Below are 21,276 nucleotides of genomic sequence, written 5' to 3'. Positions count from 1 at the left end.
TTAATGTTACTTGTAATAGTGCAATTTTTTTTTATTTTGTGTGCGCGAGTGACTCAGTCTCTCAGAAGACAACAGCAATGGTGTGGCCACTCTGTGGGGTGTGCAGTGATGGGTGCAGCAGTGTTGTGGTGTGCGGTCCTCCGAAAGAGTGCATCAGTGTCATGGCCCCAAGTTTTTTTTTTCCGAAAAAAAAAAACTTCTCAAAGGGGGGGTATATTCTTGAAGAACATGTGATAATTTCATAAAACACGATGAAAGAAAACCACGTTTGGAGAAAGAAGGGGAGGAAAACGTGGAGGTTGGCTCGAGGAGCGCGAGGCACGAGCAGGGGAGAACAGGTGAGCAGCGGAGCCGACCGGCTGTCCAAGTGAAGAACATGTGATAATTTGATAAAAGACGAAGAAAGAAAACCACGTTTGGAGAAAGAAGAGGAAAACGTGGAGGTTGGCTCGAGGAGCGCGAGGCACCAGCAGGGGAGAACAGGCGAGCAGCGGGGCTTTTGTTCGGTCGTCCAAGGAGCTCGGAGCGGTGCGTCTTCTGCCAGGCCTGACCCGGGGATCCAGACCTGCGGCCGCCTACTGCATCCTGTCCTGGCCCTCCTCCTGTCCCGGGGGATCAGACCTGGGAGTGCTGCAGCTGCAGCTCATCGCCGCTGCTGTAACTGCGGCTCATCACCGACACGGGCGTTCGGCGTTGTGCTGGGCCCCTGGCACGTCGGGGAAGCCTGAAGCATCGGCCGTGGAAAGGCAACCCGAGGCCTCTTGCCCCTACTGGGCCCCGTCCAGTGGCCTAGCCTTCCGCTGGGCTTACCGAGGCCTTACTGCACCGATCCTGCAAAACTCTGACCACCCGGAGCGTCTGCACCGGCTTCTCCACCCAACGAACTGGTGACTGTAGATGATTTAGTGTTTAGTCTTCTTCCTACTTGCTTGTCCTACTCTCGTCCCGTCCATGTGTATACATAAAAATATTCGTCGTTAGATTGGTCGATCTGGTCATCTATTTAGATTGCTGTCTATGAATAAACCACAGAACAAGGTGGCCAGAAGATTTAAAGAAAATAACCTCACAGACGGTCAAGACGACGAGTATGAAGATGCTTTTATAGGTACCAAAAGCACGGTCAATATGGCAGCGCGGCAGCGACACGACACTGAACTCCGTGAAGTAATCGCCCATCTGGAAGGTCAAGAAGGCACCACTCCACACGTCTTCTTGCGCGTTCTACCCGCATTACGTCTTCGCAACAATGTGCTATACAAAAAGAGCTTCGCAGCGAGTGCGAGGTCTTGGCTATTGGTTATTCCGGCTGACCTACGTAATGAAATATGGACGCCTGTCATGACAAGCCAACTTCCGGGCACTTGGGATACAGCCGAAGACTCGCACGAATTCGTTCCAAGTATTACTGGCCTCAAATTGCTAAGACTGTTCGTCACTATACCAGGACCTGCCGCGAATGTCAAAGACGTAAGACTCTGCCCATACAACCGGCAGGACATCTTCACCCCATTCCGCCGCCTATGACTCTGTTCCAGCAGTAGGCATGGACCTGCTCGGACCTTTCCCTACGTCCAACTCGGGACACCGCTGGATTGCTGTTGCTACGGATTACCTCACACGGTATGCTGAATCGCGAGCTTTACCTTCTGCAACAGCGGCTGATGTAGCGAAGTTTTTCGCCAAGTCCATCGTCCTCCATCACAGTGCTCCTGAAGTCTTGATCACAGATCGCGGTGCCGTGTTCGTGTCCCAGCGAATGGCAGAGATCTTGCGTTTAAGCAACATGCACCACCGCAAAACTACCGCAAAACTACCGCATACCACCCTCAAACGAATAGGCTCACTGAGCGCCTTAAGACTATGGCCACATGATATCTATGTATGTGGACGTCGAGCACCGTACATGGGACGAGATTCTTCCCTACGTAACTTTCGCTTATAAAATCGCAACTCAGGAAACAACAAGGTTTTCGCCGTTCCGCCTGGTGCATGGCCGAGAGGTGATTACCATGCTTCCCCATGAGCCGGAGGCCTACTCTTACGACGATGTCCAACTCGTAACCCAGCACGTAGAAGAAGCCCGACAGTTGGCAGGACTACGCATCCAAGACCGCCAGCACGTCGATGCACGCAGGTACAACCTCCGGCATCGTGAAGTTCATTTTTCACCTGGTGATAAAGTGTGGGTGTGGACTCCCGTTCGCCGTCGCGGTCTCAGCGAGAAGCTGCTAAAATGTTACTTTGGCCCAGACGAGGTCGTTCGCAGCATAAGCGACGTGAATTACGAGGTGATTCCGATTGTTCCGAGCACATCTCGTCGGCCCCCTCATCTTGAAGTGGTGCATGTGGTGCGCCTCAAAACTTTCTGTGAACGCTAGAACCACGTACTCTGACTCTGAGCTCTGCTCGATTTAACGTTTCAGTTACGCTGGAGCGCGCATAGGGACGATGCGCCTTTCAGGGGGAGGAGTAGTGTAACCCGCGCTAACCGTGTCAGTTCTCGAGGGAGATGAAGAAGAAGTTCTGCGAAGTGCGCGTGGTTCTGGGACGCCGCTGCTTTTGCCTGGTCAAGCGCCTGCTCTCTGCCTCCTGTGCCTCAACCCCATCATTTGACCCTGTCCTTCTGGACTGCCGTCCGGGTAGCGATAGAACCCGTGACAATATATGCATGCCCACAAGACCACCCTCCGCGCGGTCTGCAGCTTTCCCACCTGCGGGCAGTGGGAGGCTGCTATGCTTAGCCCGGACTGGCTAATCCAACTGCGGGCTATCGAGCGCGTAACCGAGGTCGTCAGAGCTCAAGGGCTCCTCGCCACCTAGCGCGGAGGAGCCTACCTTCCTGACTTCCTCAGCTATTATAAATCTATCGTCCGCCTCCTCCTACATTGAACTCAACCAGCATTCAGTTGAACGCATCAAAGTTTAGCGTAGTTATAGGCAGAGTACTTGGGCTCGAACCTAACCGCCGGCGGCTGCGCTTTGATAGAGGCAAAATGGAGAGGCGTCCGTGAGCTGTGCGATGTCTGCGCACGTTAAAGATCACCGGGTGGTCGAAATTTCACTGTAGTTCTCCACTATGGTAGGGTGGCTAGAAGGCGAGGTGTGATGAACGCGGCTCGCTTTCCATAGAGAGAGGTGGTCCTCCGAGCGGACAGCCGCTGGGACCAAACGGAGCGCTGCAATCTCGGACGCCGTCAGCATTCCCGAGGAGACTTGAACTTATCCAAGGAGCGCAGCGCGACAAGCGCGACGGTGTTCCGTCCAAACACAACTACCGGAATAATTGTGACAGATACCGCGCCTTTCTTTTCCTGTAAACCAATTATAATTATATGTAGCACGGGAATGAACCCCGATAGGTATTAAACAATAGGGGCCACCGCCGGCTCCTCCGCTATAGTACCTATACCTCCACTGCGCGGAAGACTTGAGAGGTGCCGCCGCAACAGCGATTGCCGCACCGCACATGCGAAATGACGTCATTGCTCTTCCGATGCTCCGGAACGAGCAGTCAGCCATGGAGAAGTGTAGCCGATCAGAGACTGAGCGCCTTAGGCAAGCAAATCATCGAACTTCGTCGGGTCCAGAAGTTACAGTTGACAAGGAGAAGTTACAGTTGACAGCAAGACAGGAGAAAAGCCGAGGATCCAGCGGAAACATCGAAACAGTGAGAAGAGCGCTTCCACAATTATACCCGCGGGATGGCATTGGTCAAGCCAAAGCCAATTTTTATTATGATCAATGGTACAGAACAATGACGGGCGCCTTGTATGGAATCTGCATGATACATGTATACTTTCGGGTGATTGATTGAGGATGATTAATAGTGTGAATGATTGTTTAGTAGGCGGTGATTAGTGATGACGGAATGGAACTAGCTCGATTTAGACCAATAAAATAGTTTCAGTGTAGCCTAGTTTGAACACGTGTCGTAGAACCTGTGACTGGTACTACTGCGGCAACGTTGACTGGAATTGAACCAGATGCCTTTAATAGCATGGGTTTCGTTTTAAAATGAGTAGTCTCGTGATGGCACCACTCGATTTAGCAGCAGAAGTTCTCTCTCCTACAGCGAATGAGAGTGCGTATACCTTCTATGAGTCCGCTTTTAAGTCACAGGAGATTTCGTGCACGATGAGCGAGCTGAAGAAAGTTGAATTTGGGTCATTTCATTCTAAATTAGCCTGGAGTTGCACAGAAGAGGATAACTAATTCTACCTGAAAGCCGCTCAAAGGTCACCGCATTTTCTAAATGCGATAAACTGGATTTTATTGCCGCTCTTGGAGTCTCTGCTTGGCTACAGATATGATGCATGAATATTTAAGGGAGAAACCATTTTTGAGCAGTGTGGTTTTCCTAACAATATGCAAGACATCACTGAGCTAAAAGCAGACCATCTGCACGTTTTCAAGGTATGTGTATATTTTTATTGTTGTTGGGGATGAAGGCTATGCCTTTATTTCCCGCACAAGAAAAAAAGAGACATTGAATTTCCGCCTTCATTCTTCAAAAGGACCACGTCGCTCACAAATATTCCTGGTTCAAGTAATATATTTAGCTTAAAAACATTTTCAAGATTGCCAATTTTTAGTGTTTTGGCTCTTCCTAATCTTCAAACTTAGAAAAACTTATTTTGGATTGGTTGTTTAGATTTTTTTTGTAAATTGAGTTAAACTTTTGATGTACGACATGTGTGCAGCCACAGCAGCCTCAGCTGAATTAGAATATACACAACATCATTCCCATCATTCCTAATGTCTTTAGTGAATAACTATTGCATTGAGGTTGAAGACTTCTTTTTGTGGATGTTTGCTTCAATGATATCCATTGTTTTTCTGTGCTGGTAGAGATAGTTGTTTTCGCTAAGAATCGGCGCAATTACCACTAATATGCATGGGATATAATGAAGTTATCATAATCACAGGCCTAAATATTCCAGGGAATTAAGAGCTGAGATTTTGGAGTATAGCGCATCTTGATCTCAATGCATAAAATTTAACAAACGTTGACTGGTTACTTGAATTAGCGGCATGTGATGAAATAAACTTTGCTAATGGGCTGAAGTAGAATAATTCACTATCTTCCGGTAACTGCAATAATTGCAATAAACATCTTTTAATAACCATGACCTCTAGTAGCCGCTTATTGAGTTCCGACTGGCGCCATCTTGTGTCTACGTCTGTCCATCGCAGGAGCTCCGGCCTTCGGGGTCTGATGACGGAATTCGCTCCCCTATCTGCATGTAGAGAATGAGAGAGGTTTGGGATCTGTGATAGCTTTTTAGCCATGAGGAAGAGTGTGATGTTAAATAAAAAAGGGGAAAGGACTGATCCCTACAGGGTGCCTCTATTACCAAGGGTAAAACTGGGGGTTTTGAGAGGACCGAACCGAATTGTCGCTGTGCTATTCCGGAGAAAGGCTGAAATGTAAGCATGTGTTCTGTTTCCCATATTCAGACTAGGTAATGCATCCAAAGTAGTGGAGTGATAGACAGTGTTAAATGCCTTTTTCAAGTCTAGAGCCAGCAATGCTGTTGTGCGTTTGCATTGTCGGGGATAGAGAATTTCTTCGGATATCTGTAGCATGGCATCTTGGGTGCATAAGTGCCTGTGAAGACCCAGTATTGTGTGAGGAAAAAGGTCACGGGTTTGCATGTGTGTATGTAGCCGATTCAAGACAACATGTTCAAAACGTTTACTAAGACATGAAGTTAGCGAAATGGGTCTAAGGGTTGATAGAGTGAGGGGTTTACCGGGTTTAGAAATAAAGGTAACCTGAGCATGTGTCCACTCTGAGGGAAGCGTTTCCTTCTGCAAGGGTTTGTTAAAGTGTTCCTTTATTGCCTGGATTGAGGTTTCATCAAGTTTTCTAAGTGTTTTCTTCGTGACCTGATCGGCTCCTGGAGGAGACGTAGTGCGGAGTTTGAGCATGGCTGCTCTGATTTCATACTTTGTGATGTCTTCGTCTAGCTCATGGTTTTGGGCTCCAAGGTACTGTGGTAAGGGTGTCCTTGGTGTGGTTTTGAGGTATGTATCTTTTAACGATTGAATATATATTGTCGTTCTCCATGTCTATGCCGTGGATAAGACGAGTCACATTTTTTTCTGCACATTCTTGGCGTGATCGCGTTCAAGAAGGCATTGTAGCAACCGCCACGCGCCTTACGTCCTAGGTTTCCAGCAAGGCGGTCGCATACTTTACCCCATTGCTGGTGGTGGTGGTGGTGAAAACGTTTAATAAAATATAAAATTACATGAAGGTTGCTCTGGCGTCAGGCTTAGTGCCCTTCCCCTCACAAACACTAGGTGGAGTCACTAGTACGGGACCCCAGCGGCTTCCGCTGCCGCCATTGCTCGTTTAACCAAGCGGTTTGGGCTTTCAGGTCGGAGCAGGCGAGTAGGGTCGCCTCCCAGTCCTCCCGGGTGCTGTTTTGGTTAGGTGCAAAGGCAGGGTTGGAGGGGCAGGCCCACACCATGTGGAAAAAGTCCGAGTATATTTCCCCACAGTGCAGGCACTCCCCGGAGAAGGCACTACCAAAGTGTTTAAGTGATGTCGGGCACATCATGGTATTCGTAAGGAGGCGAAGAAACACGCGTTCCTCCGCTCTTGTTAACCCTTACACGGATGGGGGTAAATATTGTGTCTGTTTTGGTACAGCTGCGTAATTTCTCTGAAAGTCTAGGCTGATGTGAATTCTTCTGAGCAGGAAGGAGACGAGGTTGTCCGGTTAGAAAGCGCGCGGGCGGCGACATCTTTCTTTCTTTCCTTCCTTTCTTTCTATTACAGAAAGCCGGAGCGAAACCTAAAGGCTACAGAGCCTGACAAAGGCTTTCACTCCGGATGACGTTCAGCGTGCAGTTTGAAAAACGCATACAAAACATACAAAAGAGCACTTCGAATCTTAAACACAACGCGCAAATACAGAAATTTGATTGCGTGAAACTGAGTCACTCCAAATAACTATGGATAGGAAAAAGGAAATACAAAAGATTGGCATTTTATTGCGGATTGCTATGTAATAAACCAACTGCAATTAATGAAACAGATGAAACATACCGCTGTAGACGATATCAATAAAACCGTTTGTTGAACTTAGTGATACAGTATAGAACACTTGCAAAATAATAAAGAAAAGCACATGTAACCTCTGATACAAAACACACGAGACAAACAATTAAACTATGCAATTGTGTTGTCATGCTTGAGTAATAGGGCTTTAAGAAACTTTAAGGGCTTTAAGAAACTGCTGCCTCATTTCCTCCTAGCCCAGAATGGGCCGGAGCCTAGACGCGTGATTCTGTTCCCTCAACGGTAGGGTCCTGTGAGCAGCGTCACCTGGCGACAGATAGCGGAAATATTGTAAAAATAACAATGGCCAGAAGGGCGCACAAGAAGAAGCCGTTCTGAGCGTCAGAGCCTTGCTTGCTGGAAACAGCGCATCGGCCGTTGGCCGAGGCCTTTCGACTCCTCAGGACACTACCGAAACGTACAAAGTTCTCCTTCCACGCCTGCGCACCGGTAATGTTGCCCTTAATACCGTTTTCCTGCATGCCGACCTTAAGCGTCGCCCGTACCGACTTTCACCTGACTTTCGAGACGCACTTGCACAGATTTTGGACCTCCGGGAAATTTTGTGCATTGGTCAATACCAAATGAGCCACGTGTGGATGGTTACCTGCGAGAGTAGTTCTTCAAAGCAGAAGCTAATTAACAAAGCAGAGTTCCCTGTGAAAGGACTTCGGATCATGGTGTTCGACCCGGATACAAAGAATGTCAAGGTTAAGCTCCTTTGGCTTCCCCGCTTTATGGAGCACCGGAGGATTGTGGAAGCTTTCGAGCCTTATGGAACGATTCAATCTGTGGAGCGTGAAAAGTGGCGGTGCCCAGGGATGGAGCACATGGAAATGGCGAACCGTGAAATCTCCCTCACGCTCAAGGACGGAGTGTCAGCAAGTACAATTCGTCACACTCTTAATGTTTGTGGAGGTGCAGGCATTAGTTCTTATCCCAGGGAGACCTCCACTGTGTCTTCGATGCAGCCGGGTAGGACATGTACGGCGTCAGTGCCGAACGCCTCGATGCAACCCATTGCCGGCGCTTTGTCCATACTGTGGAGAACTGTGTATTAAGTTATGGCGATAGACTGCGTCAAGGCCAGTGGTCACGAGAAAATGACGTGGCGTCCAAACATATCATGGATGTGTCAGAGGTTGTTGATGTAACTGGTGAGTTAAGTCGTGAACCTCAAATTGATGGGGACCAGAAGCCTTCTGCACCTCACATCAACACAAAAGAATCTGCAGTGACTGGCAATCAAGAACCAGCGTCTCCAGAGCCAAAACCACCGGAAGCGGGCCCGCCTGTGAGTGCCACTCAGAGTGCTGCGCTTGCTGCCCAAGAACCACCTGTCATTCAAGGACGTCTGGATATGCCTCCTGTGGAGCCAATGGAGAAGATACTGCCAGTGAATGCTGGCCTATCTTCCTTCGTCATTGATTCTCCTTCGTCGTTGGAGCGTAACAGTGAACCGTCTGTGGCGCCGATCTCTGGTGCGTCCGGTTCTCTGTCGGCTGTCAGTGTGGCAGCGAGCGATGTGCTCTAATCAGGTTCGTGGGCCGAAGCCTTGAGTGTCTCAGAGGAGGACATGGACAACACAGTGACTTTGAAGCGTCCCGCAGATGATGAGGTTTGTCTCGATGGTGCTGGCCAGAAGGCACACTGTGTAGAGGCCACAGGAAGGGTGACTTTAAAGAGGAGGGCGATGTCTGCTCGAAAGGCCGCCAATTTGCAGGCGGACCACCCCATTCCAGGAGATGATGTTTAAAAGGACTAATACCAAAAATGGCTAGCGTCGCAGCATATCAAGTCACTACCCTTACCATCAGGGGTATGCGTAATCGTCGGAGACAGTAGCAGTTAAGACATCTGTTAAAGAAATGGAGTGTGTCTGTTGCAGCAATTCAGGAAACAAAGTTGTCCTCCGATGAAGAGACGGAAGCTGCTCTTGAGCCGTTTTTGCCGGAATATAACATTATTGTTAGCCACGCTAGAGGCTTGTCCGGAGGGTGTATGCTATTCCTGGCCAAAACGCTAGAGATGACAGCCATGTCTTATTGCATAGATGACGAGGGGCGACATATATGCTGTTACCTCACAATCTCAGGTGTGCAGTGGCGAATTATTTGTGTTTACGCCCCTGTAAAACAGCGAGATAGAAGGCATTTTTTTCTTTCATTAGTTAACCATTTGTGCACAGATCGCAAAATTATATTGTTGGGAGATTTTAATCGTGTTTGTAGGGATGAGGACCGATCAGCATTATGTAAGAGATATGACCCTAGTGCTGCATTACTTAACGATCTGGCTTGTGAATATAACCTTGTGGATGTGGGGTAGCAAAAAGGCGACAGTATTCATTTCACTCAATTTCAGTTCTCCTCTAATGCCCGCCTTGACAGAATTTATGTTTCTGCAGACACATTAGCAAATGTGTTTGGTTACTGAGTGCGGCCCATCTTCTTCAGTGACCATTGTATGGTGTGTCTTCAGGTAGGGAGGTACAACCGGCAGATACTCCACCCTCGGTGGGAGCTGTCGAAGATGAATAACTGTCTGCTCTCAGATGAAATCTTTAGGCGTGCTGTACCTACTCGTTTGAAAGACATATGACCACGCCATGATCTGTCAGTTTTTCAAAAATGGGACTTGTTTAGACAGGAAACCAAAACCTTGGCGATTGAAGCCTCTGCAAGAATCGCGTTCCTGAAAAGACACCACCTTCGTGAGCTTGGGCGCACTCTAACTGAGCTACATGAGCTAGAGAGGGTTAGCCCGGGTGCCCATGTTGAAGAAATTAATAACGTAAAGGCAGAGCTTCAACAATTTGCGACGGAAAGACAAGGGGGCCCTAATAACATCTAGGGCTCAAAGGTTTCTTGACGAGCAACCTTCACGTCGGGCCCTTAGTGATGAAAGAGAGAATGCTCTTACGAAGGAAATATTGGAAATTCAGTATGGTGATTGCACATATAGTGTTGCTCCTAGTATTCTTGCTGCTTTCTATGATTATTATCGAAAGCTTTTTAGCAGTTGTAAAGGTCCAAATCAGGGTTTCGATTATAATTCCTTACTTGAGAACTTTCCTTGACTAGACGATGAGAAGTAACCAGTGAGGAGGAAGAAGTGGCGGGACCCAACTGTTGAGGAGACGGAATTACGCAGCCCAGACTATGAAGCGGCGGGATGGACTCTCCACGTACGAACTGTTTTGCAGTAGTCGGTAGGCCAGGTCCGAGCTGTTTTTTAGTAGCCGGTAGGACAGGTACGGGACCCAGCCCTGTTGAAAGTTCCTACACGCCCCTCACGAGTCCATTATGTTTGTTTTGGAATCGTAGTGTGTTGCTGCCAACGCGATGGCGACCTCCTCGGCGCGTGTTACGCTTCGGGCTTTAAATGTGAGCCCGTTTACCGTTTTGCACTCGTGTATCACTGCCGCCGTGTATCACCGGCCTTGGTGCGGGCCGGACGCGTCCACATAGTACACTCCGGGTTTCCCTTCATAGTGATGAGCTAAGGCCCCTGCCCTGGCCATGCGCCTACCATCGTGGTCGTCCTTGTACATACTAGCGGGGAGTGGTTTTACGTGCAGGGCGTATAGCCACTCCCTGGAAGCCTTACCCTTTCCTCGGTTACAGTCGTGTGTTGTATGTGTAGACGGGTTAATAGGCGTCGCCTCGACGGTGTCTGCGATAGTCGCGTGCATTGGCTTGTGAGGTGGGCTTCTCTCAGCTCCTCGAACGTGTTCATCGTACCCAGACCTTGGAGTCTCAGGTTCGACGTGGTTATAGGGAGGTCGCGGGCCTTCTTCGCTAATTTGCGCGTGATCACCTCGATGGTGTTCTCGTCGTGTTTCTTCAGATGAATATAGGAGGTCCAGTACAGTATTCTGCTTGTTACAAAGGCATTGGCCACTCGTAGAGCATCTTTGCTTCTCAGTCCCCCTTTCTTGTTTGAGACTCTGCTGACCATTCGGCCCACCTGGTCTCCCACATTTTTTAGCTTGTCGAGCGTGGTCGTCGCTAGCTTACGCTGGTGAATGAAAAGGCCCAGTACTCTAATTTCCTCTCTCTCGGTTATTGGTTCTGATCCAAGTCGCAATTCTATCTAGTCTGTGCATTTTTTGGAGATACAATTATGGACGAATTCGGATTTTTTTGGTGAGCACTGAAGTCCGCATTTTTTCGCGTACTCATTCACAGCGGTGGCTGCCTCCTGCAAGCTGGCCTCCATTTTTCCGAGAGAGCCCCGCATGGCCCATATGGAGATGTCGTCCGCGTACAGCGCGTACTGCACACCCGAGACTTTCTCCATGTGGACCGGGAGATTTTTCATTGCCATATTGAAAAACAGTGGGGATAGCACCGCTCCCTGTGGTGTACCTCTCGTGCCTAATATAAAAAGCCCGTGTTCTGCGTTCTGGGTCCTCACGTAGGCCTGTCTGTCTGAGAGGAAGCGTTTTATATACTCGAATGCGTTCTTTCCACACCCCGTCTCCGAAAGGTTTGTCAGGATGGCCTCCTGCGTCACATTATTAAAGACTCCCTTCAGATCTAGGGCCAGCACTACCTTATCCCCGTTCGGATGTTCTATCGGATTTAATATTTCTTTGTTAAGCTGTAGCAGGACGTCCTGAGCCGATTTAGCCATACATGGAGTCGGCGAAGACTCGCTTATTTTCAAATACTCGGAAAGTCTGTCTCTGACCATTGTTTCCATCAATTTGCCCGCGCACGGCGTGAGAGAAATGGGCCTGAGGTTGTCCGTATCTATGGCGCTGCCTGCCTTTGGGATGAAAGTTATGAGTGCCATCTTCCATTCGGTGGGAAGAACTTCGCCCGTCCAGATCGAATTGAAGTGTTCTAGGAGGGATTGGTACGCGTGCTCTGGTAGGTTTGCTAGGAGTTTTACCGTGATCCCATCCCTTCCTGGCGCGGTCCCGCGTTTCATTCTCGCTAGGGCTACCTTGAGCTCGTACAGTTTGAAAGGTTCATCTAACTCAACATTTTCGTCTCCACTGTACATGTAAGCTTCTCTCCTTGGGTCTTGGGTCGTGCTCAAGTCCTGGTCTCGGAGCTTCAGCGCTAACTAGGCAGTATTTCCTTGAAATGCATGTATTGCTCTCTGCAGGTGTTTCTGCGACTCGGTGCGCGTCTGGTTTGGATCTATGAGAGCTTGGAAGAGACGCCATGTGTTTTTGCAAGACATCTACCTAGCTGCCGCGTTGTACCTCTCTACCCAGTTAACATCCGCGAGTTGCGCCGCGTATTCTGCCGTCTCATTCGTTATCGGCGCGATCCGGGTTTTTAGCTTGCGGTTATGTTTCTGCCTGCGCCATCTTTTAACCATGCTGCGTCTGGCTTCCCAGAGGTGGAGGAGGTGAGTGTCCACATCCGTCACCACCTCAGAGAGCTTTACCCGCGTTTCCGTCGAACGCAGACTGGTCAGCCGCTGTTTAGTGCAGGCTTGGTATCCCTGCTCCTGGATAGCACTAATATTATATTCTTTTCTGAATTTCGCCCAGTCCGGCGTCCTAGTCTGCCCCGTCTAACTCGTAAGTCGTTTAGTGCGGATCGTTATGTTGATCAGACAGTGGTCGCTACCGAATGTTTCCTCCGTATTCGTCCACTGCACTCGCCTCGCGTTTTTTGAAAAAGTTAAGTCCTGACAAGTGTCCCTCTGCGCCGAGTTCCCAATTCGCGTGGGGTACGCCTGGTCGGTGTAAAGGGTTAGGCCTAATGTGGACGCTGCCTCCGCTAGCTTCCGTCCTCGTAGTCCTCTCGGTTATAGCCCCATGAGAGGCTCTGCGCATTGAAATCTCCTAACACTAGTAACGGATCTCGTCCCGCTTCCCTGATAGCCCTACTCAAGAGCGTGGAGAAGGTTGCATTTTTTGCTTTATGTGGGAAGTACACGTTCAGGATGTGGAGCGGCGGATCATCCTTTTTTATGGGCAGGAGAGTCACCATCACGTATGAAAAGCTGGCTTGTAATTCCAGATCTAGCAAATTGTCTGTGAAAGTTTTGTGCACGAGGATGCATGTTAGGGGTTTGAGTTGGAACGTTTTGTAGTTTGTGAGGCTCGCGTTCCCGTCTGGCTCCTGTACGGCCACCACTGCCGGGGTATGATCGTACGTGGAAAGGTGCATTCTAAGGTCCGCTCTCTTAGTCTTTGATTTAAAGCCTCGACTATTCCACTGTGTTAAAATTATAGGACTCTCCTTAGTTCGTCCCGCCATGTTGTGCCTGGAGATTGTTATTCTGGGGTGGGGGGAGCTGCTGTAACTTCTCACCCTCACTGATCACCCTACGCATCTTGTGAGTTACGGGATTCGTGGGTCTCCTTGTGTTAGCATACTTGCGAATCGTCATCGCTTTCGCTATCTGTCGTGATGCTATGGAGGGAATTGATTCCTGTATCTTCCTCATCATAGCTTCTAGTTTGTTTTCCATGCTAGGCTCTGCGTCGCTTTCCATCGCCTCCTTTTGCTGAGGCGGCTGAAATTTCGGTAGTGCAGTTTCTAGTTTGCTGGTTAGCAGCTGGTGACTGAGCTGTGCTGCGTACGTCTCAATTTCTTTTATGAGAGCGGAGATGCGTAGCTTCAGGGTGCAATTGTGTTTGTTTTTAAGCCATCCCTTCTGTAAGCTCGAGTGGGCTTCCCACATATGGAGTAATCGGCTGTCAATCACCTCCGACTTTTGTGTGCATGGCATTTCTGATGTGGCCATGTTCACATCCTTGTTGAGGTTAGCCAGCTAATTTGTAAGGTGGTCAATTTACTTCGGGGCGGCGGTACAAAGATCGCGAAAGTGATCCCAGGTGATGATTTTGAGTTTCCGCTTTGCACGGGGGTTCTGCAGGCTAGTGAGAAAGAGGTCTCAAGTATATAGTGATCACTACCAAGAGAGGCTTCCGTGTTTATCCAATAGCATTGTGCTATGTTTTCCGTGAGTGTAAGATCGGGGGTGGTGTTGCTCTGTACACTGTTGCACTGTTGCCGATGCGCATGTACTGTTGTGCAACATTGACAAGGGGTATGCCCTCATTTTGGAGAAGTGTCCAGAGTCGGGTGCCTTTAGTGCAGGTCGTTTTGTATCCCCATGCGATATGGCGGGTATTAAACTCTCCTGCAACTATCAACGGTTGGTTACCGCTGTTTTGAAGAGCTTTTTTTCATGGCCGCCATTAGAGGAGCAGATTTTTTCTTTCGGGGGGCTGTATATATTCAGAATTATTGGACTCGTTCTTTTCCGCTCTTTGGAAAGCAGCTCTATCAAATGGAAGTCGATACCTACAACGCCCATGTTGTGATCAGTTGCTGTGTAGTTGCGATGAACCAGTGTCTCCAGTCTGTACGGATGACAGTTAGTTGATGTATGAGGAGTGTAACTGAGCCTTTGCACAGGGGAGTTTGTTTCCTGCAATGCGATTACCGTTGGTGTTTCTTCGGATGGAAGGGATTGAATGTAGAGCTGCAGATTACTAAGCTTGGAACGAAAGCCTATGCAGTTCAATTAGCACACCAAAATGTCCTGTCGACATCCTGCCATATTAGGGCTAGGATGCGGGTGGGAATATTTGATATACTGGGGTAGAGAGTAGCTTTTCTAGAGCAGCTTGAATCTGGATCTGTAGCTGCTGCATCTGCTGCTCGAGCACCGCTATCCGTGCATCTACTCCAGCTGCCCATTCGTTCTGGCTGGCGGTCATAGGTTAAAATTTTCCCCCAAGCTTGTCTTCGAGTAAAGCTATGGCGGCGACCAGATCAGGCTTTTGGGAGTCGACCCCTGTAGGAATGTCTTGGTGAGGTGCCTTCCGTTTGGCGGGTGTATGAGTTTTAGCGGTAGATGCTGTGTTGTTGTATGTGAGAGGACAAGGTGGAAGTGGGGTAGGATGACCTGGGAGGGGAGTGTAAGAACTTTCAATTCCCTCTGCAGGGGAGAGCATGGGAATTAGCGCTTGCAGTTGATGAGTGAGCGTTGCAATATGGTCATTGAGTTTTTTGTTTGATCATTCTGTTGCTGAATTTACTTGCCCTGAGTTTCCAGCTTTTCTTTAAGGTGCTTACTTTCTTGGACCATGCAGGAAGATCGTTGGCCCCAGCTCACCTTATTTTCCGGCGGAGGCTGGTCAGTCAGGGGCGGGAAGGACGGCGAGCGGTTCTTGGGGTTGGTCGAAGTGGCGGACGCGGTGCACCTGGAGCGGACGCGGTTAATGGGACTCGTCGGGTGCTTGCGCTGGGATTTCCGGGTTGTTTGCTCGAAGTCGGCACTAGCTGTCGAGGTTGTCATTCTCTTGTCGGCTGGTCTTTTGAATTGCTCCGAGCAATCGCGGGAGCCTGTAAAATGGGAGCCGCCGCATAGAATGCACTGGGGTGGACACGTTGGAGGGCCGGTCGGTAAATGGGTATCTCCACGTCTTTGGCATAAGTCCTTTTTGGGTGCTGTGCACACGTCGCTGCGATGTCGCGGACGACGGCGAGGAATAGATGGCAATGGTAGGCCGCTCCACAGAAGCGCAGCTGTTTAGCTACCGATTTGGTATTCATGAAGTTGGACAGAACAGATTTGGTGCATCCGAGTTGGCGTGCATCGGTGATGAGATAAGAGGAGCTTTGGTTGAACGTTTGTAACTGTGTAAAAATTTCTTCAGATGTCGGGTCGATGATAGCATTATAAATGATGCCTCGAATGATTTTGTCCAGAGGAGCGATATATGTGTTCATTGGGTAGACTTGGTCGATTATCTTTATATATTCTCCCAGGTAGCACAAAATGGGCTATAACGTGGGGGCCCACGTTGGGCCCGTGGGGGCAGCCCATACGGGCTCGATGCGGGATTTGCAATACGTACCTAGAGGGGGCCCGCGTGGGCTGCCCAATTTTGCCACAATTGGTCCCAATCTGCACCCGTGTGGACAGCCCAAATAGGGCTGCCCGCATTCAGCCCAGATAGCTGAATATGGGCAGCATACAAGAATAGTTAATGGCGCCTACGTTTATGAAGGCAGTGCTGCTCCATTGATCAAAGTTTTCAATTTAATGTCGATTAATCCCTCCAATACCTCAATTGTTCTAGCGCGGGCTTTAAGGAGGCCATTCCGTTTCGGGATCGCCCCCGTGCTTCACTCATGTGTTGAATCTTGTATTTTCGGGGCTGCCCAAGTTCCATTAATCATTAAGTGTGAAACATTGAGCGCTATTTATTTATCTTGTATTCGACACTCAGTAACATAACAGAAATTTATTACCAATTCACTACAATTATGTAGGCTCGCCAACATCACCCCCCAAAGGTTGGTCTGAATATTTATCTCGGTGGTGTATGTAGAATAATAATGGCGCAGGAAACATTTGAGGTAGTTCAGTACATACTCGTAAAGCGGAACAGTTACTGCTGCATATTTGCTGCCAATACTGCAAACTTAACGTAGTCTTTAGAGTAACATTAGATCGCTTTTATTCATGGCACGGATATGTGAAAAATCCAGAAGATGCAATTAGCGGCCAGTAAAAGATGAATTTCATAAATGAAATGGTGCCTGAAATATAGGGTGAAAATGTTTCAGAGCGGTAAGCCCGCCTACGGCAAATTTGGGGCCCACTGCGGCCTTTCATGGGCAGCCTCAATTCGGCTTATCTTTTTCTTTACCGCATGGAGTACGAAAATGTGTTGCATTTGCCTGCAATTAACCCAAGAAATACCCATGTGGGCGGCGTGGAGGCATGCCCGATTTTCAGCCCGGATACAAACCATGCGGGACCTATTCAGTTTTTAAGTGGGCAGCCCCATTTGGGCTAGTTCATCTACTATTCCCTTTAGGCCCATATTTTCACCATATGTGCCTAAAGTGTTCCACAAGAGACCGATGTGGGCAGAAGCAGGAAGGAACACTTTCCTGCCCGCTACAGGCCATGCGGATATTATCTAGGTTTTTGATGGACAGGCCCATTTGGGACAGCCCAGGAATTTTCTGCATGAAGCCTACATTCCTGTTTGATGTTCCCCCCAGAACCCCTCAAGGTTCCCGTATAGGAAATGCGTGGGCATACCCGTATTTAGCCCCGCCGCGTCCTATGCGGGACCTGTTGCACTTTTGAGCGGGTAGCCCCAATTAGATTAGCCAAGGCTTTTTGCACACAAAGCCCAAATTTTCTTTGCATCGGCCCTAAAATTCTCCTAGCGGGACTCTTGAGGGCCAGATGGGGGAGAATGTACTCAGCCCTTTCCACGCCTATATGATGCCCAGATAGAAAAAAGCAGGGGCAAGTCCAAATTGGACTTGCCCACTTGATCCTTAAAGGGGGCCCTCATGGGTGTTATCATGGTTGGCAAAGCCCAACTTGCCCATACGGGCCCCAGGTGGGCCACTTAATGTGTGCTACTTGGGCTAGTTGTACATATCGGCGGGCACGGCTTTCGGCTGGCGTGCTGATGGTGAATGAATGGTGCCTGGGGTTGATTCAGATGGCGTCCTGTGCTAGCACAGCGTCTATCGGTCGCTGCAGTGCGTAGGTTTCTAAACACAGTGTATAATCCCCGTTGTGTTTAATTAGGTCGCGGCCTCCGCGAATTTAATGGCTCGTGTCGGGTGCTTGGGTAAAGGTGGCGGACGCTTTAGAACGGTTGAAGATGACTTGCCTTGCATAGGTTGCGTCGGTGTGGATGTGCCGTTCGGGGGCTCAGGAGTCAAACTCGTGGTGGCTTGCTGGGCAGAGAGGACATCGGGGGAGCCATGCGTCGAGCCTCCATGGCCTGGTCCCATCTCGATAGAGTATCAGTAGTCCCATCTTCAGTACCCAGCATGCCGCCATTGGTGGGCCGTGAAGTCGAGGGAGTGATGGTTAGGCCTAGGCCTAATGTGGCGGTGGCCGGCTCCCAGATCAATTTCAAAATTTCTCCGCAAAATCGGGAAGACGGACCCGAAGAGAGGTTGGATAGGTGCTTAGCACATTTATGCGTCAGTTTCGACAGTGAAGAATTCCGCACTCACGATCACAAATTTTGTAAGGTCTACAGAGGTTGGCGTGTCTACTGGAATCACTGTTGCTGGTCTGCCTCTCGCATAGGCTTCTCAGAATCTACAATACAGAGCTCTTCGAGGTAGGCTGAGTATCTGTGTTGTTCACAGTCTTTCTTGATTAGCTCAGGGCCACTGAATACTTTCATCATCCTCTGTTGATGGCTTCTACGGGCGATGTATGAGGTAATCCTCGCTACACCCTATAAGATTCTCCTTGAAAGTCTTGTACCTCTCCAAGCCGACAATGTACAATCCTTTGAATGATCGCTCCCTAGGTCTCTTATCAGGCGCTCGCTGGCAGTCTTCTATATTTGGCGGTTCGACAGCAAGCGTCCTTGTAAACTGCTCAGAATCCTTCATCCGCTTATTGATACATGTAATTGACTACATGTTTTCTTTACTCTGGGATGCCGCTACCTGTATCGGTCCTTTGTTTCAATGTGCTTCTGCCAAAGGTGTTTCCACAATACGGCAGCGACACTCCCCGCTGACTGGCGGCATCACTCTGGTCCTACTTAAATTTGTTACTCTTATTCATGACTCTGAGCGGTATCTCATTGTAGTCAGGTCCTTCCGATGATATCTTAGGAGCCACTCGGGAAAATTGATGTGATGCACCGATGCGACCGTGGTAGAACTTTGGACTTGCTTTTCTTTAAGCTCAGTTACAGAGTAAATGGTTCAGTCGAAAGATGATTTGGCGAAAATCTCTGGTAAATCTGCTTTCTTCGTAGAACAATGGCTGTCGGCAGAATGAGCCTGAAGGGTCTTGATGTAGAAGCAAAGAAGCATGATTGTCTGCACAGCCCGTTTGTGATACTCTAGGGCAGATACGGTCTTTTCTGCACAAATGTCACCTTTAATTCTCGTTTAGCATGCATAGGCAGTCTTTGTACGTTTGCAGCGTTGCGTGAATATGCTTTAACGTAAGAATATCTTCTCCTTCGGAATTCGAAAGTTCATTTGCCTCATGAAACAGCCGGGTCAGAAAACCGCGTTTAATAACTCGCTTCTTTTCGGTGCAGTCCGTGGTGTCTCGATGGAGCCCTCTTCTCTGTCCGGTCGGGTTCACTGGCAGAGCTCCCGGTATATTCCTGGAGGGTCGTCGGCATTCTCTTGCAACCTCCAGGACTGATCTATGGAATAGTCCACATTGCCTTCCTGGGTATCGGCATCAAACATTACAGAAGGAAGGCGAAAACCAGGACGCCCATGAGTGCGTTTAAGTATTCACCCGAATTATACTGCGCCTTCCTTACTGCACAACACATGAAGAGGCATCCGTGTCCTGTGCGATGCCAGCGCATGTTAAAGATCCTCAGGCGGTCTAAGTTTTACGTAGCCCATCATTATGGCACCTCTTTCTGCTTTCACTGCCGCCTTACTCCCTTCCCTTACGGAGTGGCCCAGGAATTTGTGAAGCGAAAAGCTTCCCTACGAGGGTCGGAGCCGAGCTTCGCGTATGCCGTATGCTGCGTGTCGTGTGCCGTGACGCCACAGCCAAGAGGCCAGCTGCGCAGCCCTCTCGCCAAATTCTGCTGGTGTTGCCTAGCAGCGCTTAAGAGATATGCGCCTCCTCTCCATATAAAAAGAAATCAGTCTCCATCGGGGAATCGAACATTCATACCTTGGATCCCAGACCGAGCGCTTCAGCCATGGCCAGCTGCGCAGCATCCTCGCCATATTCTGCTGGCGTTGCCTAGCAATCTCCATTCAGAAATGAAACCTCCATCCCTTGGATCCCCAGCCGAGCGCTTTACCGCTCTGCCTCAAGGTCTTCATCATCATCATCATCATCATTTATTAACCCTTAAAGGTCCCGTTCGGGACATTAAATAAGGGAGGGGGTGGTGGAACAGGGTTGTTCAGCAGTCATACATGATCATAAATATAAAAGTAATATTGAAGTGTAGAGAAAAAATAAATATAGAAAATAACAAGATAAGATAAAAACACAAAACAGAAACAGCGGGTAAAATAAGGTGAAAAAGACAAGAGTAACAAATTCAGATAAGTCATGGCAGAGTGGCAAAAATATAAAACTTCAAATAACAGCTATAGAAGTAAAACCGGCTGGTCAGTTTGTAGGGCTTGATTTAAACTGATTTATTTATAGGAAGGGAAAGGCGCGGTAACTGTCTCACTTGTTTTCTGTGGACACCGCAACCGCGTCGTAAGGGAAGGGAGGAAGATGGGAGTGAAAGTGGAAAGAGAGAAAGAGGAGCCGTAGTGGACGGCTGCTTTGTAGCTGACGTAAGATAGAGGAGAGAGAGAGAAATAAGATTTATTGCACCCGTCAAAAGGTTGCTGAGGATAGATTATTTTTCATTGAGATAGTCGATTAGGACTTCCCATAATTCCGCTTGTCTACGTGAGAATGATAGCGGGATTCCGCGAGTGACAGATGCTGCGACTGGCGCGCAATATGAAAGTACAAAAGACTAAAACAGTTAAGTCAATCAATTAGGCTGACCTCAAGGATATGACGTCACCCATCTGCTGCCAGCTGAGTTCCAAGCGGGAACGAGTGCGCTACAACGACGCCGGGCGGCGCTTTTTGCCTTCCGCGAGTGACGGATGCTCAATTGCGCAATTTGTAAGTACTAAAGACTAAAATAGTTAAGCGAATCAATTAGGGTGATGTCAAGTAGGTGATGCCACCCATCTGCCGTCAGTTATGAGGACTAAGCGGGAACGAGTGCGCTGTAACGCCGAAGGGCGGCGCTTTTTGCCTTCCGCGAGTGACGAATGCTCAACTGCGCAATTTGTAAGTACTAAAGACTAAAATAGTTAAGGAACTCAATTAGGGTGATGTCAAGTAGGTGATGCCACCCATCTGCCGTCAGTTATGAGGACTGAGCGGGAACGAGTGCGCTGCAACGCCGAAGGGCGGCGCTTCTTGCCTTCCGCGAGTGACGGATGCTCAGTTGCGCAATTTGTAAGTACTAAAGACTAAAATAGTTAAGCGAATCAATTAGGGTGATGTCAAGTAGGTGATGCCACCCATCTGCCGTCAGTTACGAGGACTAAGCGGGAACGAGTGTGCTTAAACTTCGAAGGGCGGCGCTTTTTGCCTTCCGTGAGTGACAGATGCTGCGCCTTTCCTTTCCTGTAAACGAAATATAGAACGCCAGTGAGCTTGGACGAGCTCGACATAAAAGCCAAGGTGAGTTTATTTGCAGGCGAATGGTG

At 48.9% G+C, this 21,276-nt stretch overlaps 1 pseudogene; it reads left to right on the top strand.

Moving 5' to 3' along the window:
- LOC146178030 (uncharacterized) overlaps positions 1–9,612 on the top strand; it is a 44,013-nt pseudogene extending 34,401 nt beyond the window's left edge.
- The last annotated feature ends 11,664 nt before the right edge of the window (positions 9,613–21,276 follow it).

This window comes from Amblyomma maculatum, chromosome 10 (genome assembly GCF_055883805.1).
Source record: "Amblyomma maculatum isolate TAMU_Amacu chromosome 10, ASM5588380v1, whole genome shotgun sequence".
In the NCBI taxonomy this organism is placed as follows: domain Eukaryota; kingdom Metazoa; phylum Arthropoda; class Arachnida; order Ixodida; family Ixodidae; genus Amblyomma; species Amblyomma maculatum.
This window is presented reverse-complemented; position numbering and strand designations above follow the sequence as displayed.